This window comes from Carassius auratus, chromosome 14 (assembly GCF_003368295.1).
Source record: "Carassius auratus strain Wakin chromosome 14, ASM336829v1, whole genome shotgun sequence".
Taxonomy (NCBI): Eukaryota; Metazoa; Chordata; class Actinopteri; order Cypriniformes; family Cyprinidae; genus Carassius; species Carassius auratus.
In genome coordinates this window covers 10578147-10598421 of record NC_039256.1, presented here as the reverse complement: position 1 = coordinate 10598421, position 20275 = coordinate 10578147, and the positions used below count along the sequence as shown (strand labels likewise).

Genomic DNA, 20275 nt, shown 5'->3' with positions numbered 1-20275 from the left:
AGTGGTGTTAAAGGGATAGTTCACAAAAAAATTTAAATAAAAAAAAATAATTCAAGTTGTTACCATCATGTCGTTCCTAAACAAAACAGCTGAATTTTGTCAGAAGTTGAACATCCTGGCTACTTTTGACCAGTGTTGAAGTCGAGACCAGCTCATTCGAGTCCGAGTCCAGATCGAGTCCAGAGAGGGTCGAGTCCGAGTCAAGACCGAGTTCAGAAAGGGTCGAGTCCGAGTCAAGACCGAGTTCAGAAAGGGTCGAGTCCGAGTCAAGACCGAGTTCAGAAAGGGTTGAGTCCGAGTCAAGACCGAGACCAGAGAGATTGGGTCTGAGACAAGACCTAAAGAAATCTTCAAGAGTATGTCAAATGTTTGGTGGAAACAATAAAGGTTAAAAGGGCCACATAGTATGTGGTGTAAAGGTAATTTTATTAGTATTATGAAGTGTTACTTGTCAATATTGAGTGCTCATTTTCACATAACATCGTTGTACCACTATACACATCCATATAACCTTTCTAGTACACATAATATTACTGTACGACTCTATATTGTAATTCTACATAACACTTCTAGTACAAGTAACATTACTGTACCACTATACCTGTAAATGTTCAACTGTAACAGCTTTTACATAACTTTTAACCTTGAAGCTTAACTAATGAATGCTAATATCCTTACAATGTATTGGATTATGTGCACTTTAGATGTTGTGAAGATTAAAGATGGGCATAATTACTTTTCAAAAAAATAAGTGAGGACACCATTCAGCTACCCAACCAAGCGCGATGTGGTCTCATGATCAATCCACCCCAACTAAAAACTCTCTCTACTGGCGCAGAGGAAGCGGGGACTGACAACAGTTACCATTTCATCACTTTCTGTAACAGCAACGGATAATCTAATGCTAATTTCCCTGCATGGTGCATTTTAATGCAGGGTAAAATACACACTAGTCGAAGTTATTTTGGTTACGGAGGCAGGAGGGTAACTTAAGGCCGGTGACACACTGGCTGCGTGGCGTCTCTGCTGCGTGCCAGAAACGTGGTGGCTGCTTCGCGTTTTCTGTGTCTTTACACACCAGAAGCGTGCCTGCACGCGGCGCTTGGCGCGCTGCTGCGGCTGTAGGTGACATAGAGGGAGGCCGCCAAAAAACCAGGCTCTTTATTTTTTTTATTACAATATCAAATTTATTTTTTTATTTTTTTACACACCTACTGATAAGACACCGTCAACAGTATTGACGGCAAAATAGAGTATGTTTGACAGGTGCAATATTTGAAAATCGATCATTATTAATTTATTTTTAAAATTACATTTATATCTGAATTTATGTCAACCTATAGACTTTCAAATATCAAAATGTCATGAATTAATATGTATTTGTGTAAAAAATGACATATAAACACATTTTCCTAGTATATTTTGCCTGGAAACGCTTCCAACATGCACGCGTGTCGCGTGAAAAATAGGCGTCGGTTCTATTTCTAGCATGCGCGCGTTTTCCGCGCGGCTCGAGCCGCGCCTGGGACGCGCGTCTCAAGCAGGCAGTCTGCAAGATCTAACCTGTTAACATGGGAGCCGAATTAAAAACAGACACGCCACGCAGCTGAGGCGCTTGCGCCACGCATCCAGTGTGTTGCTGGCTTAACGTCTCACGTCAAAAGAAAATCACCAGTCATTGGATGTGTCAATCATACATCAATTTAAATAAACATTAACATACAGTAATAATCATGAAATATTTGGATTGGGACTCGAGTGGACTCGGGCATAAGTCCGATTCCTAATATGTTCGAGTCCGAGTCAATACCGAGTCAAAATGCACACGAGTCCATGACAAGACCGAGACCATTAAAATACGGTCTCGAGACCGAGTCCAAGACCGAGTCCGAGTCTCGAGTACTCAACACTGCTTTTGACTGTATAAATCCATAATAATTCTGTAAGAAATGTGGTCTTTAAGACTTCCAGACATGATAGCTACAAGCTGTTGTGTTATGCCTGCAGTAAAAAATGTTTTCAGGATTTCTCAGCGGGCGGGCTTCAAGTATAACTTGTTTGAAGTAATGGTGCTTCATATAACATTGTCCAGAGAAACAAGTTTAAATGATAAAACCCCTGTGATGTTTGTACTGGCTAATGTATACAGGCCACCAGGGGACCATACAAACTTTATTAAAGAATATACTTAGTTTATATCCGAGTTAGTGCTGGCTGCAGGTAAAGTTTTAATTGTTGGTGATTTTAATATCCATGTTGACAATGAAAAGATGCATTGGGATCAGCATTCGTAGACATTCTGAACTCTACTGGGGTTAGACAACACATCTCAGGACCTACTCATTATCGAAATCATACTCTAGATTTAATACTCTAGATGGAATTGATGTCGATGGTATTGAAATTATGCAGCCAAGCATTTTCAAATCTAGCTTATTACTTATAAGCCCTGAATGGTTTAGCACCAAAGTATTAGAATGGTCTCTTGTTGTTTTTCACGTCCGCTGCATTCTCAAAACTCAGCCAATCTGATAATACCTAGAATATCAAAATCAACTGCAGGCAGCAGATCCTTTTCCTATTTAGCGCCTAAACTTTGGAATAACCTACCTAACATTATTCGGGAGGCAGACACACACTATCAGTTTAAATATAGATTAAAGACACATCTCTCTAAACTGGCTTGCACATAACACAATTATACACTTCTAATATCCAAATTCGTTAAATTCATTTTTAGGCTGCATTAATAAGGTAAACCGGAACCAGGAACACTTCCTATAACTCCCGATGTACTTTCTACATCAGAAGAATGGCATCTACGCTAATATTAGTCTGTTTCTCTCTTATTCCAAGGTCACCGTAGCCACCAGATCCAGTCTGTGTCCAGATCAGAGGGTCACTGTAGTCACCCAGATCCAGTACGTATCCAGACCAGATGGTGGATCAGCACCTAGAAAGGACCTCTACAGCCCTGAAAGACAGCGGAGACCAGGACAACTAGAGCCCCAGATACAGATCCCCTGTAAAGACCTGGTCTCAGACGACCACCAGGAAAAGACCACGGGAAACCGATGACTTGACTTGCATTAGTTAACAGCGTAATTAAATGGCAACAACTTTAATTTTAGTTTGTGTCCTAGTCATTCAGACTACTATTATGCTATTTTTATCTTGCATTTGCATTTTTTGAGGCTTGAAAGCTCCAGTCTCCATTCATTGGAACTGCATGAGAAGAAGAGATGTCATCCAAAATTTCTCCTTTTATGTTCTACAGAAGAATGGAAGTCATACAGGTTTGAAAGAACAAAGATGAATAAACAATGAAAGGTTTACATTTCCAGTCAAACTATTCCTTTAAAACAAAACTCTCTTTGCTACATCAATTAATTTTTGAAAATGTTTCTGGTATGTTCTGAAATATTTAGTATGTAAACATTATAATTCATTCCATTCCAAGCAAACACAGATCCTGATCTCAGCTCAGAGAATGATCTGTTTATCAGGACATTTCACATTTGGTTCTGGCTGTATCATTCATTTGTTAAACAGTTAATCGGTGTCGGCACACTACTGCACGGGCAAGTGAAATCTTATTCCTCCATAGCTGCTGCAAATGAAAAATGATAAATTAGTTTTTTTATTGAACAAGCCTTGTATTGACAGTTGAGGCAGTGCTCAGTAGTTGTGTATGTGTGCATTATGCAGATTAGTGTTTTCTATTGCCCCCCCCCCCCCCCCCCCCACACACACACACACACACATTTAGTAATGGATTGCAGTCATTACACTGAAGATGTTCTCATGCCAGCTGTATCGCCCGCAAACACCACACAGCCTCATAACACAGACATTGCAGGAGTTGTTTATGTGAAGGGTAGTGTAAATTCATTACAAGTGAGAAAACAATCACATGAAATAATGACGGATGTTACACATCACCCAAATCTAGATTTTAAATGTATGCATATTTTTTACATTTACGATAACCAAGGGCACAGCTACTCATTTATTGCACTGCAGATGCAAAAGATGCATCAAACCCATTTAAAATATATTACACTGCAGCATATTTTTTTAATGTTTTTATTATTATTTATTTTTATAATTCCTTATGCTCAAAAAAGGCTTAAACTAATGGTTAATTTAAAAGCATTTTTAAATTTAACACCATCATTATTCCAGAAACATTTAAGGTTAATACTAATGATTATTCTTTTTAAAAAAATATATATTTTATTATATTATAATGATGAGACACAGATTCAGACTATTGATTATGTTTAGTTGCATTTTATCATTTGTATTCACCATTGCATTTCCTTGCATTAGACCCCGTAAGAACTTTTGATAAGACTTACAGCCCAAAAAAACAAATTCATGTTAAATGTCATATGTTGCATACAGTATTTTGTGTGTCCATGACATGCTTTTGGTTGAAATTTTTGATTCAGTGTTTCAGGACTGAACCGTAGTCATGCCCAGATTATTCTGCATATATGACTGACTGGACTGTATGATATGCAGGCATTGATCAGAGCGCAGAGGCTGATGAAGGTGGACTACAGTCTTCTTTCTCACTCCACAGACACTAGTCATGCAGTAGATGGGGTCAAGAGAGCCAAGATCCTGCTCTGATGCTGCTCTGTACCCAAATAGATGGCTGGTGGGTCTCTTTGACTGAATGCCACTTTTCTTTCTTTTTCAAAATGCCAGTCACAAATGTCAAATGAAAGAAAAGTGCTTTCATAGTGTCACAGTGGCCCACTAGGATGGTTTTCTCCTCTAATGTTTCTAGAAGACAGTCTCTTTATGAAATTCACAGTTCGTGTGATGGAATTGAATTTGAATTAGCCATGCCTCACAGGGTAAAATGAGAGGAAGAGGAATTTATAGAATTAAATGTAAATTAATGTAACATTTTGAAAATGGAGGCATGGAACCTAATTTCATAGGTATTGTTCAAATTTTAGATTTGGTATAAATTTTGTTTGATGTGTACGCAAACATCACCATGAATGTCCATGAATTTCATTTCTGGAATTAAAAATTAATGTGCATGACCCTGTGTCCAGCAGACATGTTTGTACACATGCACCAGAGTATTGTAAGTGTAAGACAACACACAGCATACAAACCCAACATGAAACATGGAGGTGGCGAGAGAAAGGAAAATATAGTGTACACACAAGATGGAAACAAGTGAGAATGCATATAAGAGAGGAAATTCAAGGAATATAGTGGCCATGGTGAAGCCTGAGTGAGGGAGAGAGCCACCAAACCCCATAAATCAAGTGGCAGTGAGTGTGCTGAATCAGGGACATGAGGTAAGGTTGATTGTGCCTGCGAGAGACAATAAACCCTGTAATCATCCGTCTCTGCAGCACAAGCCCGGCAATTATCTGCCCATACCTGACCGCCACTTCAGAAAGGGCAAAATCCATCTCACTTCTTCCCCACTGCTCCCACACACACAGCTTCTTCTCTTTTCCTTGCATGCATACAGTGTATAAATATATTCATACCTCAGCTAATGTCAAGGAGAAACTTAAAGTCTGCAGGAATAAAGAGGACTTCTGGTGCTGTTTGATTGGTTTCATCTGAAGGCCAAAACATAGTCTGCACAAGTAAGCAGATACAGGCGATGTTTACCCAAACACTCTTGTCATAAAGTCATATTATATATTATCCAAATCCTGGTAACTTAGTGACATGCAAAGCAACTTGTGAGTTTGTTTTGGTTTAATGAGCAAACTCGCACCCTAAAGAGAACAGCCCGGAAAAATGACTGTAGCTGGAGAAAAACAAAACTAGAAGTATTCCGTATTGCTTGGTGGGAAGGTACGGTATCCTACAGAAAAATAAATAAATAATAATAATTAGCTAGATCTGATTATTTTTCCATCTTGTTTAGAAGACAAACCCAGCATTAAATGTAGTTTTATTAACAAAGTTCGGGAGAAGCATGATCAGAAAATCATCCAATTTGGCACAGGTGCATCTCGTTTAGCTAATCATCTTAAATAACACACAAGCGTATATATATCCAGTCTTCCTACCTCCTGTCCCACGACAGTTTTTCGGCATCCACTCGTCTGCCAGATGTCGGAACTCAAATTTTTCCCTTCAGACAACGAGCTTGAAGCTCCCCACCAAGCCACCGGATCTAAAGCACCTTCCTCTGCTGGCCCCATGGCACCTCCATCTCAACCCGGATGCAGCGCCGAGCCCTAGGCCTCATCGCGCGGGCGAAGACAAACTAGGCCTGATATGCACACACCTAAGCCTCGAAGTCTCCGTTTACCTCCACCATCGAGACAGCCAACCCAGTCACCATCAACATCACATGCATCAGCTTCGCCATCCATCCCACCCATTGGAAAATGGACCGTCGCAGGATTAAGACAAGCACTGTCAAATTCAGATGTTAGGTTTTCTCGTAACATGAGCAAAGCTCAACTCTATGAGCTTTATAGCACACTGGGAAATAATTCACCTACCTCCAAAAAGGTAACCAAAGCTCACAGGTCTAAACAACGTGTCTCACAAATGTCATCTTCTTCCAGCTCAAGTTCTGGCTCCCCCCAAGCGTCAGGACATAGCAGATCATCAGCAGGTCGGGGCCACGCCCCAAATTCGGCCGGTCCTCCCATCGCACTGCCTCCCTCTTCACAACCTATCTCTGCAGCTCCTTCAGCTGCCTCGCCGCATGCAACAGTGCCCACGGGCACAAATTTCCAACCTCCACTGCTTTCTACTTTACCTTCAGCTGCAAAAACTAGCACGAGGCTGCCTCCGCTAGTCGCTCAAGCTCAGCCTCCTTACTTTTACCCCTCCACTTTTTCTTTTCCCCAACAATGGCCAGCAGCCCCAGTTGCAGACACCCAAGCTGGGAAACCTCAGCTAGCAACACAAGCAGGCTGGCCTCCTTCCTCCTTTCCATCTTCCTCTTCCTCTCCTTACAGGCTTCCCCAAGCACCGGGGTTCAATCCATGCGTGAGGATGCCTCCGCAAACGGGTACAACCCCTCCCTCATTTCCGCCTTTCTCCCTCTATCCTTTTCCCTACAGGCCGACCCTAGCTCCAGGGGATAATCCGTGCATGAGGATGCCTCCGCAAACGGTTATGGCCCCTCCTCATCTTCCTTACAACTCCTCTTCCCAAGCTAAACCGCAGTATACTCTATTTATAGCGACCCCTCTACATACTCCACCGAATGCCACCGCTATGGAACCACCCCCCGTGCCTAGTTCCATCAAATCACTGATTCTCGCAGGTGCGGATGTTGATCTCTCCTCTCTCCTCTCTCTGCTACCTCCGGCTGATTCCTACCGACAAAGAGATTGCGGAGATTTCTCAGCAACTGTAAAAAATTAGACTCCCAGTTCATCCCGCCCCCTTTCTTTTTCCGAATTCATGATCGCATTTAGCCGCTATACGGAGGTAATCTGCTCTGATTTTCCCTATAGACGGCGCAAACTCAATGACTATCTGGCTATAGTCATGGAACTCGCGCTGTCTTATGGCGGAACCCATTTTTACACATACCACAAGCTATTTTCAGCCAAATGTGCAGTACGTGTAGCCCAGTGGAATCAATGCCCCTATTGGGGCGCCCTGGATGCTGATCTTCACAGCCGCGTATTTTTTAGCTGTCACAATATATCATGTGCAGTCTGCACGTCAGTAGCTCACTCGACCATCTCATGCCCTCAAATTAATCCAGCTATTACTCCCTGCCCAGAACCGACGCAAATCAAGTCAACCAGCTACCACCCATCCAGCATCAAATCTTAGGAGAGAATCCTTCTCAGCCACGGGTAACCAACAGGTCTGCAGTAATTTCAACAGAGGAAATTGCGTGAGACAGCAATGCAAGTTTCTCCATGTCTGTAATTACTGTGGTGGAGCTCACGCTCGTACAGTATGCCCAGACATGAAAGCTACCAATAAATAAAATAGCATAAATAGCCTCATACCCCTCAAAGAATATTCTCTGCATTACCATGACAAAGATCAAGCGATCACCATGATAAAAAATGTAGGTCGCGGTGCATGACTGGCTAAAGTAGACATCACTTCTGCTGTCAAAGTGATGCCTATCCACCCAGATTCATGGCATATTTTCGGGATACGCTGACGTGGGAAGTTTTATTTCTCAGTACGCCTTACTTTCGGATGTAAAAGCAGCCCAAAATTTTTCGATATGTTATCAGAGGCAATCTGCTGGATTCTTTCTAATAACTATTAAATTCCTCACCTAATCCACCTGCTCGACGACTTTCTTATCGTATCACCTCCCGATGCAATTCCAGCCGAAAATATCACAACTGTCCACAGGGTTTTCTCAGAGCTAGGAATCCCCATTGCGCACGAGAATTCTTTGGGACCAACCCATTTCATTGAATTCTTAGGTATTAACCTGGATTCAATCAAATTCCAGGCCTCTCTGCCAAAGGAAAAAAAAATTGACAGAATAATTTTAGTGGCTTCTTCCTTGGCAGAGTGCCAAAGTTGTTCAAAGCGCGATCTCCTCTCTTTGCTCGGGCATCTTAACTTTGCAATGCGCATAATCCCGCAAGGCCACTCTTTCATCTTCTCGCACTCGCATCCTCCGTGAATGCCTTAGATGATCAAATTATCATAAACCAGGCATGTTGCAATGAACTCAGTTTATGGATCACCTTCCTCAGACAATGGAACGGCTTCACTTTTTTCTACAGTGATCTGGTGTCTCTCCCTGATGACATCCAATTATTTACAGATGCAGCCCCATCCGTTGGTTTCGGGGGATTTTATCAAGGCCGTTGGTTCGCATATTATAAAATATGTTATATAGATAAATAAATAAATAAATAATTATTTATATATATATATATATATATATATATATATATATATATATATATATATATATATATATATATATATAAATAAATAAATATACATTTATATTTTGAAGCCTCTCCTTCCCAATTATCGTTTATAGTCAATTATTGTTTCTTCGGCCAAAGTAAAGGCCTTCCAGCCGTCATTACAATCTCCTTGCCATTCAGCATCGGACAGGGCTCTCCCTTCCGGTGCAGCAGGGCAGGGGCTCCCTCCGGTCACAGCGTGGGCCCTTTGTCTGTCATTGAGTTGCGTTGCGCGCTCAGTGGTGGATGGGGTTCTGCCTCCCGGTGCAGCAGAACCACATGCCCCCTTCGGTCATTGTGACAGCCCTCCATCCGATGTATCAAAGTCATGCCTCGTACAAAGTCGCAAGGGGGACTCTCCCTTCCGGTGCAGCAGAGCCACAGCTCTCTTCAGATGCAGCGAGAGTCCCTCCATCTGTCGCATCTTCTTGCCTACTCTGCATCGGATGGGGCTCCCCTACCGGTGCAGCAGACCCACGGCTCACTTTGGTCGCAGGGTGAACCCCCCGTCTGAGTTATGTTGCATGTTCAACGGCGGACAGGGATATCCCTCCCAGGGAAATAGAGCCACTGGCTCCCTTCGGTCGCAGCAGGAGCCCTCCATCCGATGCATCAAACCGTGCCTCGAATCTTCTTGCCTATTTTGCATCTGATGGGGCTCTCCCTTCCGGTGCAGCAGACCCACGGCTCCCTACGGTCATAGTGTGAACCCCCCTTCTGAGTTATGTTGCATGTTCAAGGGCAGAAAGGATTCTCCCTCCCGGTGGAATAGAGCTGCTGGCTCCCTTCGGTCGCAGTGAGAGCCCTCCATCAGACGCATCAAAGAATGCCTCGCATCGCAAGAAAGACTCGCCTTTCCAGTGCAGCAGAGCTGCAGCTCCCTTCGGACGCAGCAAAAGTCCCTCCAACAGTCGTATTCCAGTTAGTGTCAATCAGGGCTCTCCCCTCCGGGGCAGCACTCCCACTGTAGAGTTGCGAACCCCCCTACGGAGGCTGGGAGAACCCTCCGAGGCAAAAAAAGTGCCTCACATAAACCCGCAATGGGGAATCCCCCTTCCGGTGCAGCAGAGCCACAGGTCCCTTCGGATGCAGCGGGAGTCCCCCCATCAGTCGCATCTCTTTGCCTTCTCAGCATCGGACTAGGGCTCCTCTTCCGGTGCAGCAGACCCACAGCTCCCTTCGGTCGCAGTGTGAACCCCACATCTGAGTTATGTTGCATGCTCAACGATGGCTAGGGATCTCCCTCCCGATGGGGTACAGCCGCTGGCTCCCTTCGGTTGCATTAGGATCCCTTCATCCCACACACCAAACCACGGCTCGAATCTCATTGCCTATTCAGCATCTGAGGGGCTCTCCCTTCTGGTGCAGCAGAACCCACGGCTCCCTTCGGTTGCAGTGTGAACCCCCCATCCGAGTTATGTTGCATATTCGATGGCAGCCAGGGATCTCCCTCCCGATGGGGTACAGCCGCTGGCTCCCTTCAGTCGCAGTGAGAGCCCTCCATCAGATGCAACAAGCCACGCCTCGTACTCAGCCGCAAGAGGGACTCTCCCTTCCGGTGCAGCAGAATCGCATCGCTCTCTGGCTGCTGTCCTATGGCTTTAAGCTTCTTTTGGGGAGTTATTTGGGTTCGGACTATGCTCCAGCCAGGACAGCACGCCAAAATATGCCTACTATTTGCCTTCAGATTAGATGTCAGGGTGAACTCGTGAAATGTGGTTTTATTAACAAAGTTCGGGAGAAGCATGATCAGATTATCATCCAATTTGGCACAGGTGCATCTCGTTTAGCTAATCATCTTAAATAGCACACAAGCGTATATACAGTGGGGCTTGAAAGTTTGGGCACCCTTTGCAAAATCTGTGAAAATGCGAGTCATTTTCAAAAAATAAGAGAGATCATACTAAATGCATGTTATATTTTATTTAGTACTGTCCTGAGTAAGATATTGTACATAAAAGATATTAACATTTAGTCCACAAGACAAAAAAAAAATGCTGAAATTATTAAAATAACCCCACTCAAAAGTTTGGGAATCCTTGGTTCTTACTGTGTTCTGTTACCTGATGATCCACAATGGCTTTTCTGTTTTGTGATGGTTGTGCATGAGTCCCTTGTTTGTTCTGAACAGTTAAACTGAGCAGCGTTCTTCAGAAAAATATTTAAGGTCCTGCAGATTCTTCAGTTTTCCAGCAATTTTGCATATTTGAACCCTTTCCAGCAGTGACTTTATGATTTTGAGACGCATCTTTTCAGACTAAGGACAACTGAGGTACTCCAACACAACTATTAAAAAGATTCAAACATTCACTGATGCTCCAGAAGGAAACAAGATGCATTAAGAGCTGGGGGTGGGGGGTGAAAACTTTTGAACACAATGAAGATGGCCAAATTTGTCTTATTTTGTCGAAATGTAATTTTTTTTCCATTTAGTTCTGCCCTTCGTAAGCAACAGAAGATACTTGTATGTTTCCCGGTACACAAATTAAGTACAATTTACCTTGATCTTCAAATTCCAAAAGTTTTCACCCCCCAGCTCTTAATGCATCTTGTTTCCTTCTGGAGCATCAGTGAATGTTTGAATCTTTTTTAATAGTTGTGTATGAGTCCCTCAAATGTCCTCAGTCTGAAAAGATGCGTCTCAAAATCATAAAGTCATTGCTGGAAAGGGTTCAAATATGCAAAGATGCTGGAAAACTGAAGAATCTGCAGGACCTTAAAGATTTTTCTGAAGAACGCTGCTCAGTTTAACTGTTCAGAACAAACAAGGGACTCATGCACAACCATCACAAAACAGAAAGACAGTCCTGGATCATCAGGTAACAGAACACAGTATTAAGAATCAAGGGTTCCCAAACTTTTGAGGGGGTTATTTTAATAATTTCAGCAATTTTTTTGTCTAAATGTTAATATCTTTTATGTACAATATCTTACTCAGGACAGTACTAAATAAAAAATAACATGCATTTAGTATGATCTCTCTTATTTTTTAAAAATTACTGATATTTTCACAGATTCTGCAAGGGGTGCCCAAACTATCGAGCCCCACTGTATATCCAGTCTTCCTACCTCCTGTCCCACGACAGTTTTTCGGCATCCCTCCTCCACCCCAACTCCTCACTTCTGTAGCAGAAATGAGTCGAACCAGACAAATTAAAGAGTCTATCAGAGCTGTGTGCATTGAAACGAGAGCCGAACTCCTCAGGAAATCATAAATCAGTTCTAGTGCCACAAGAACCAAGCCAGATAACCAACCAACCAACTTGTTCACACACCAGCTTTCAACATTAACACCAATAGAACAATTATTGACAATTTTAATTAGAACAAGAGATTGTCAAATTTATTGTTCGTGATTGAAATGCAACGTTGGACATCACATGTAAACCCAGGAGATCAAGTTAAATACTTGCATTGACTTCCCCCACCCAGCAGAACCAGACTGAAATTCCTAAGGGGGAAGGGCTTTAAACCTTTGTTTTCACAGAAAAGTCCCTTTGCCAGAGAATGGCAAAGAAACTGCTTTTTGTACATTATATATGGACCAGAATGAACTCAAAAAGACTTATAAATGAATCATTCCATTGCTTAACTCCATATTCATTTATGTGTAACCCACACATTTGACTATCATGTATAATCACTTATAGTATCCAGCACAGATTTGATGTTAAATGGCTAGCTCACTGAATCGCAGGGCGTCTCCGTGACCAGCCGTGAAACAGTGATTCTGTTCAAATTCCCTTTAAAATCTTAAATGATTCCCTTTGAGCTAAATTGACCTGTTTCCGTTACACTTCTAATCTATTTATCCCAAATTAGGGATAGGGGGAGTTATTTGGGTTCGGGCTATGCTCCGGGCCCGGACCCCTCCCCCAGGACAGCACGTCAAAATATGCCTACTATTTGCCTTCAGATTAGATGTAAGGGTGAACTCGTGAACCCAAGTATTTGTTCAATACAGTGGCTTTAAAGGGGGGGGGTGAAATGCTATTTCATGCATACTGAGTTTTTAACACTGTGAAAGAGTTGGATTCCCATGCTAAACATGGACAACGTTTCAAAAATTAAGTTGTACGTTTGAAGGAGTATTTTTGTTCCAAAAAAACCTCTTCCAGTTTGTCACAAGTTTCGGAAAGTTTTTTTTCGAGTATGGCTCTGTGTGACGTTAGATGGAGCGGAATTTCCTTATATGGGTCCTAAGGCACTTCTGCCGGAAGAGCGAGCGCTCCCGTATAGCAGCGCACTGAGAGGCTGAGCACTGATCAGAGCGAGAGCGCCGCGAAATGTCACAAAAGGAGTGTGTTTTTGGTTGCCAGGGCAAGACAACCCTGCACAGATTACCAAAAGAGAAACAGCATTAAGGGACCAGTGGATGGAGTTTATTTTTACAGAGCATCAACGGAGTTGTGCAAGTGTTTGTGTTTGTTCCCTGCATTTCGACGATGCTTGTTTAACAAACAAGGCCCAGTTTGATGCCGGATTTGCATATCGTTTATTTCTTAAGGATAATGCAGTTCCAACGAAAAAGGGTCACAATCGTGTGTTGGAACCGCATGTGGTGAGTAAAACTGCTTCAAATATCTCTGTGTTGTTAACTTAACTATCGGCGCGTAAGCACATCAAGTAAACAACATGCGATGTTGTCATCAAACTGCACTTTCCACATGTACAGCTTAAAAAAAAAAAAAAAAAAAAAGACGACATAAAGTGGAACTTAGTCATTTTCCAAAGCAAATATATACAGTTTCAGTACATACCACATAGAGACGCCTTTGCTGGTGCTGCTCTTCACCAGCAATTTCATTTCAGCCTCGGGATCTGTGTCCCAGCTTCCAAACGCTCTCAACGCAAAAGCCTAATCGCGCTCGTGATTCTTTAGCTCCACCCACATATCACGCCTCTAGGCGCTCGTGTTTTTCCAGGAAAAATCGATACAGACTATTTTTCTCTTATAAATATAATAAAAATAAAGACTTTTTGGAGTTATGAAGGATGCAGTACTACTCTATAGGTACACAAGATTAACAGAATATTGAGTGAAAACGAGCATTTCACCCCCCCCCCCCCCTTTAACAAAAAAACAAAAGCATCAGAAGGTTTTAACATTTCCCAACAGCACACCAGTAATGACTTTATGAACAACTTAACTTCCAAGATCGATACTATTAGAGATAAAATTTAAACCATGCATCTGTCAGCTACAGTATCACATCAGGTAGTGTTCTACAGATCCCCCGAAGACCAATTCCACTCATTCTCTACTATAGGAGAGGAAGAATTGTATAAACTTGTTAAATCATCTAAACCAACAAAATGTACAGTATGTTAGACCCTATTCCATCTAAGCTCCTAAAAGAGGTGCTTCCAGAAGTTATAGATCCTCTTCTAAGGATCAACAACAACACACACCTTGACCTAAAGGAACTAGTTAATTACGGACCTCTCTCGAATCTCCCTTTTCTGTCCAAGATACTAGAAAAGGTACTATCCTCACAATTAAATTGCTTCTTAGAATAAAATGGTATCTGTGAGGATTTCTAGTCAGGATTTAGATCATATTATAGTAGTGAGACTGCTCTCCTTAGAGTTAATATTACCTGCTCTTATCATCTGATCATGGTTGTAGCTTTCTATTAATGCTACTGGATCTTAGCGCTGTGTTCGACAGTACTGATCACAAAATTATTTTGCATAGACTAGAAAACTTTGTTTTCATTAGTGGAAGTGCATTAACATGGTTCAAATCATACATATCTGAATGCCATCAATTCATAGTAGTGAATGAAGAGGTATCATATTGATCACAAGTGCAGTATAAAGTTCCTCAAGGCTCAGTACTAGGGCCATTATTTTTCACGTATTAAATGTTACCCCAGCAAGACATCATCATGAAACAGTGTGATAACTTTCAATGTTATGCTGATGACACTCAGCTCTATATTACTTTGCAGACCGGCAAAACAAACCAATTTGAAAAACAGAATGCATCAGTGATCCTCAAATCTGGCTTGTGAGATCCACTTTCCTGCAAAGTTTAGCTCTAATGCTAATCTAACACACCCGAGCTTGCTAATCAGTGTCTTCAGGATTATTAAAAAAATCACAGGTAGGTTTGTTTGATTATGGTTGGAGCTAAACTCTGCAGGAAAGTGTAACTGGAAAAAAAACTGGATGATGAGTAATTTCTTACTGTTAAATTCTGAAAAAAAGACGAGTTGCTAATAATTAGACCGAAAACCTCCATATGAAATAACCTAGACCACTGTCTAAGACTCAATGGCTGCTTATTCAATTCTTTGTGATAATCAGTTAGGAACCTAGATGTGCTATTTAACAGCAATCTTTCCTTTGAAAGCCACATTTCTAGCATTTGTAAAACTGATTTTTCCATCTCAAAAATATATCTAAATCATGACCTATGCTCCCAATGTCAAATGCAGAAACATTAATTAATGCGTTCATGACCTCAAGGTTAGATTATTGTAATGCTTTATTGGGTGGTTGTTCTGCATGGTTAATAAACAAACTCCAGCTCTTCCAAAATGCAGCAGCAAGAGTTCTTACTAGAACCAGGAAGTATGACCACATTAGCCCAGTTCTTAGCCCAGTATACATATACAGTACATACAACAGCATTCTACTGTTCTTTGGATATTATATTATATTTATAGTCACTATCTTTTTGGATCATTAAATCAAATTGTCTGCAAATGCGCAAGTGATGCAGGTGTCATGATGATCGCAGACACAAAGGTGCAGCTTTAATTTAACTTGGCTATTTATTCGCTAAAAACAGATCACTTACAGATCATAATTTAAAATCATTTTAAGTTTAGTTTGAGCGAAAATGGTGATATCTGAGTGGGTGAGTTGTTAACTTTGTTATTAGTCTTTCCATTTCCATCAGTTTGACCCATTCAGAATTATTTGCAAGTGTGAGCATTATTACAATGACAGGGCCAATGAACCAACATTACAGAGCCAAACATAGGCACTGCACTTCACACTACAAGTGCTCATCCTATCTAAACCTACATAGGCTTTTTGTAAATACGTGCCTCTACCTGCATTTCAGCAAAACTAAAAAAAAAAAAAGAAAAAAAAAAAAAACAGTATGTGAGAATTACTGCAATTTCCAGTTGAAATGGACACAAGATGCGGTAAAATTCAGACAACTTTGAATCTTTTCACAAATTTTTTTTATTTACAGGGCCGGAGTTTGACTAGGAAAGCCTAATTTTCTCCCAACGTTAGATCATGATTTAAAACAATTTTAACATGCAGTGAGTTTTGAAAACTGAAGCTTTTGAACATTAGTGTCCCATATAAAGTTTCATATGAATGAGTTTTCCAACACAGATTGGCTCGGTAGCTCAGGCAATGTAGCAATTGTCAGGTTTTGCTTTTGTTAACAGTAATATTGCAATATCAGTGTTGCAGAAATGTCACCACAAGCACATATTTCCAATAAGCCTGAGTTGATCCGATATCATATTTTGTGATATACATGCTGTTTTGTTTTTGTACATCTTTTTAGGAGGCACTGCCTTCCTGCCTCTTCACAGAAAACATCTCAGGATGTATTCCTGGACCAACATCTTTTGTTATGTTCCTGTCAAGCAAACATAGTTCTAAATCTATCAAACATTCTGTCCCAATTCTAAACTAACACTGACAATCAGAGGAGTATGACAGGCCCCATCCTTGACCTTACCCTACTGATCCAGAAACACTGTTAGTTGATCTTGGACCAAAAACAATAAATAAAAAAATTGTACTTAAGACAGCAAATGAAAATCAATCCTTTGGATGGAATTAGATAGCGACCAATGCCAAAAACTAATAAACATCTTTGGCCAGCATCTCAGTGGTGTAGTCATCCATGTCACGTCAGGGTCATGTCATTTGATGTACGTGTCCATGTGACGTGCCAAGTGTCAACTTGACTCGAGGTTTCTGATGAAGTGTTTTAATAAACTCTCCTAATCTTCTCCTGGGGTTCCAGTAATAAGGATTACATTTCACTGCTGCCTTTAAGCGAGGGATGCTGGCTGGGCATGAGGCTTAGCTTAAATCTAAGCCAATAATCTGAGTGAGAAGTTATAGTGTTTTAATGCAACTTAATTGCAATATTATGAGTTATGAGATGCAGGTGCCGACTGTAATTAGTAATAATTTAGGTTATCATTATTACTCATTCATTTAGTTTTCATTATGAAGTTCATTATTTAAATTATAAATGCTTTAAAGCATGTCCCTGAACCCTATACAATTTAATTCAGAAGCCATTTGATACATCCAACCCTGAAGTAGGCCGTATTATTACCTAAACTTGACAAATGTCTGTCTACAAATTCAAAACTTTACTTTACTTGTTTCTCATAATAATGTAATTTCTTGTAATCTTGTAATCCCCCCCCCCCCCCCCCCCAAGAAAATAGTGTTACGTGAATAATTGCAATTGCTATTTTAAATTATACTGTATATCATTCTAGGGGTGTCGCAATATAATACACAGTATTTATCTGTAATTGCGGCTGCCCTGTGTGGGAGTTTTCTGGATTCTGTAAAAAGACAGGGTCTTGGATACCCCATTCTGCAGGAAGTAACGGTCAACAATAGTTGTTTTTATAAGCTTTTGTACAATTATGGCTACAAAATCTCTCTCTCACTGCTTCTAAACACTAAAAGAGTGTGTTCCACATACTTTTTAAAGCTCTTCCCTCTCTAATTTAGCTGTCTAATTGATTAGAATATAAGCCATTGATTGTATTGCATAAGACCCACTACTGGCAAACCCCTGCAATCAGTTGAACTGGAACCAGTGTAATCAGATTACTTTTTTTATAAGTAACTAGCAAAGTAACATATTACTTTTTAATTTACAATAAAATATCTGAGTTACTTTTTCAAAAACGCCAGCAAGTCTCCTGTTCCCATACTGGGAGAAATCAGAAGTACAGAGGCGTTATGTGCGCTGTGTGAACATTATGTAGTTCTAAACTAAATTTGAATGTGCATTAACTCATCCCACTCACAAAAAAAAAAAAAAAAAAAAAAAAAAAAAAAAAAAAAAAAAAATTGTATTCATCAAAATGAATTAAAAAAGTGAAATGCAACCTCAGAATATGATGCAAAACTGCTCTTAAATAACACAAATGTATCTAATCCCATTTTATTAACCACTGTCTTTGCTGCTGACCGTTGATGATGCAGTTCAACCATACTAATAAGCTTAAATTATTATTTTTATTTTATTTTATTTTTTTATTGCTGAAGTGTTGAACCACCTTCTGTGTTCTACTGTACAGACATGAATTTACTTTTCCTTCAGCCTGAGGTTTATTCATTACACTTTTTGGAGTGAAAGGGCTTTTACATTTGCTATAAATATAACTTCTTATATTAAAAACAACCAAGCCCTGCTCTTATTTAAAAAGTAACATGAAAGTAATGCAAAAGTAAAGTAAAGCATTTTCATAAAAAGGAACTAAGTAACATAATTAGTTACTTTTTTAGGGATTAACTCAATATAGTAATGCACTACTTTTAAAAGTAACTTTCCCCAACACTAACTGGAATATCCTAAGCCCTTGATCACTTGGAATATGCTATGGAGGGGGATTCTTGTTTATGTTTTATCCCCCTCATGAATTTGTTTTAATCTGGTGTTGTGACAGCTATACATCATATCATGTACTGTATACTAATGCAATCTGATTAAAGTGCCAATAATTTTACATAATGTCCTTGTTACATGTCCTGGAGTCTGAGAGATATGCTAAAACTGCTCTTTATATTGTCTTTTACTGAACCGAGAAGCTCCTTGGCAACTTACAGGAAATGACCTTTAAATCGCAGTGAAACAAATCCAGGCGGAAGTTGCTATGAAGGATACATTGGGATGGGAAAGAGGGGGGGATCATTGAGCTCTCTGAGCTAGCTCTGTGTCTCATCTAATTAGCGATGCATTTTGCGGGAAAACCATTGTGAACTCAACCGCAGGATGCTAGCGGGCTTTAATGGGACCTGAAATGCCAGTGTTACCGCCTCAAGCTTGTGTGCTGCCATGAGACACTTTGACTCATCGCAGATTTCCTCAACAGAAAGCACTTGAGTTTAATTAATTGCTCAATCCGTCTGAGATGAGCGTCGGGAAATTCTGATTTCCTTGCGAGTGAATGAATGGTTAAATAGGACATGGTGCAGAAAGGCGAATGGTTGAACGAAACGAGGAAACCACAGCACAGATGTTGTGACTGCCGCAGAGGAGCTGACTGCAGTGCCATTTATAAAGTACGAGGAGAACAGAATCATTGGCCAGGTGTCTTCTGGGTCAAATGGAGATTGTGACCTCTTCATGATTAGTAAACACAAACCATGGCCTAAGAACAGGTGCGCTTGGGGAAGGCGGTGATGAGGCATCGGTGCTGTTATGGCCCTGAATTTTAATTTGGTAACAAAGACATTTTAGGATCCTATTGTTTTGCTGCCACTGCTTATATTGTCCATTTCCTTGCATGAAATTCAAACAATGTCATTATTTACTCACCCCAGCACTGTTTCAAACCCATTTGGATTTCTTTCTTCAGTGCAATACAAAAGGAGATGTTTGATGGGATATTACATTTACATTACTTTAATGCATTTAGCAGATGCTTTTATCCAAAGTGACTTAAAGTGCAATCAGGCTACATATTATTTTACCAGTATGTCTGTTCCCTGGGAATTGAACCCACAACCTTTTGCACTGCTAACAACAACGCTCTACCGCCGAGCCACAGGAAATGATACAAATAATGCTTTCATATGACTTTATGTTCTAACACTGTGTCCACACCAGATGTGATGCAGCACTCTGACTCAAGATTTGTTAATCAGAGTGTTTGCATTTACCTCAGATCTTGAAAACAACATTGAATGGTCAAACTGTTAACTTTATTCAAACAAATAAGTATATTTTATGACAAAGACTGTATCAGTCAATGAATAAGTATTTAGAAAACATCCTAATGGTTTAATTTGTATTAATTTATGTAAATGTCCAATTCACTGTGAGTGTGAGAAAGCAGTGTGCTTGCAGAGACAGCCCACCAACACACTCTTCTGATTGGCTGTCATTTGTGATTCACTGGAATCACATCGTGTCTTATTAGCACATAGTTTCAACAAAATGATATTTAAATTATTAGTCACTAATAATCTTGCTGTTTCTCTCAATTCTCAGTTACATTTCCAAACTGATGCAACATTCATTCCTTTTTATTGAATAGTCAAATTGTAAAATAAACCAATTGTGTGCCTTCAGAAACCTTGGACCATACAGGGTACAAGCTGTTATTTTATCTTATCCATAT

The 20275-nt window shown here is 40.5% G+C and overlaps 1 protein-coding gene across 1 annotated transcript in view; it reads right to left on the bottom strand.

Moving 5' to 3' along the window:
- The window catches only part of LOC113113583 (glutamate receptor 3-like), a 101629-nt gene that overhangs the window by 48067 nt on the left and 33287 nt on the right, over nt 1-20275 (bottom strand). The window lies entirely within an intron of this gene.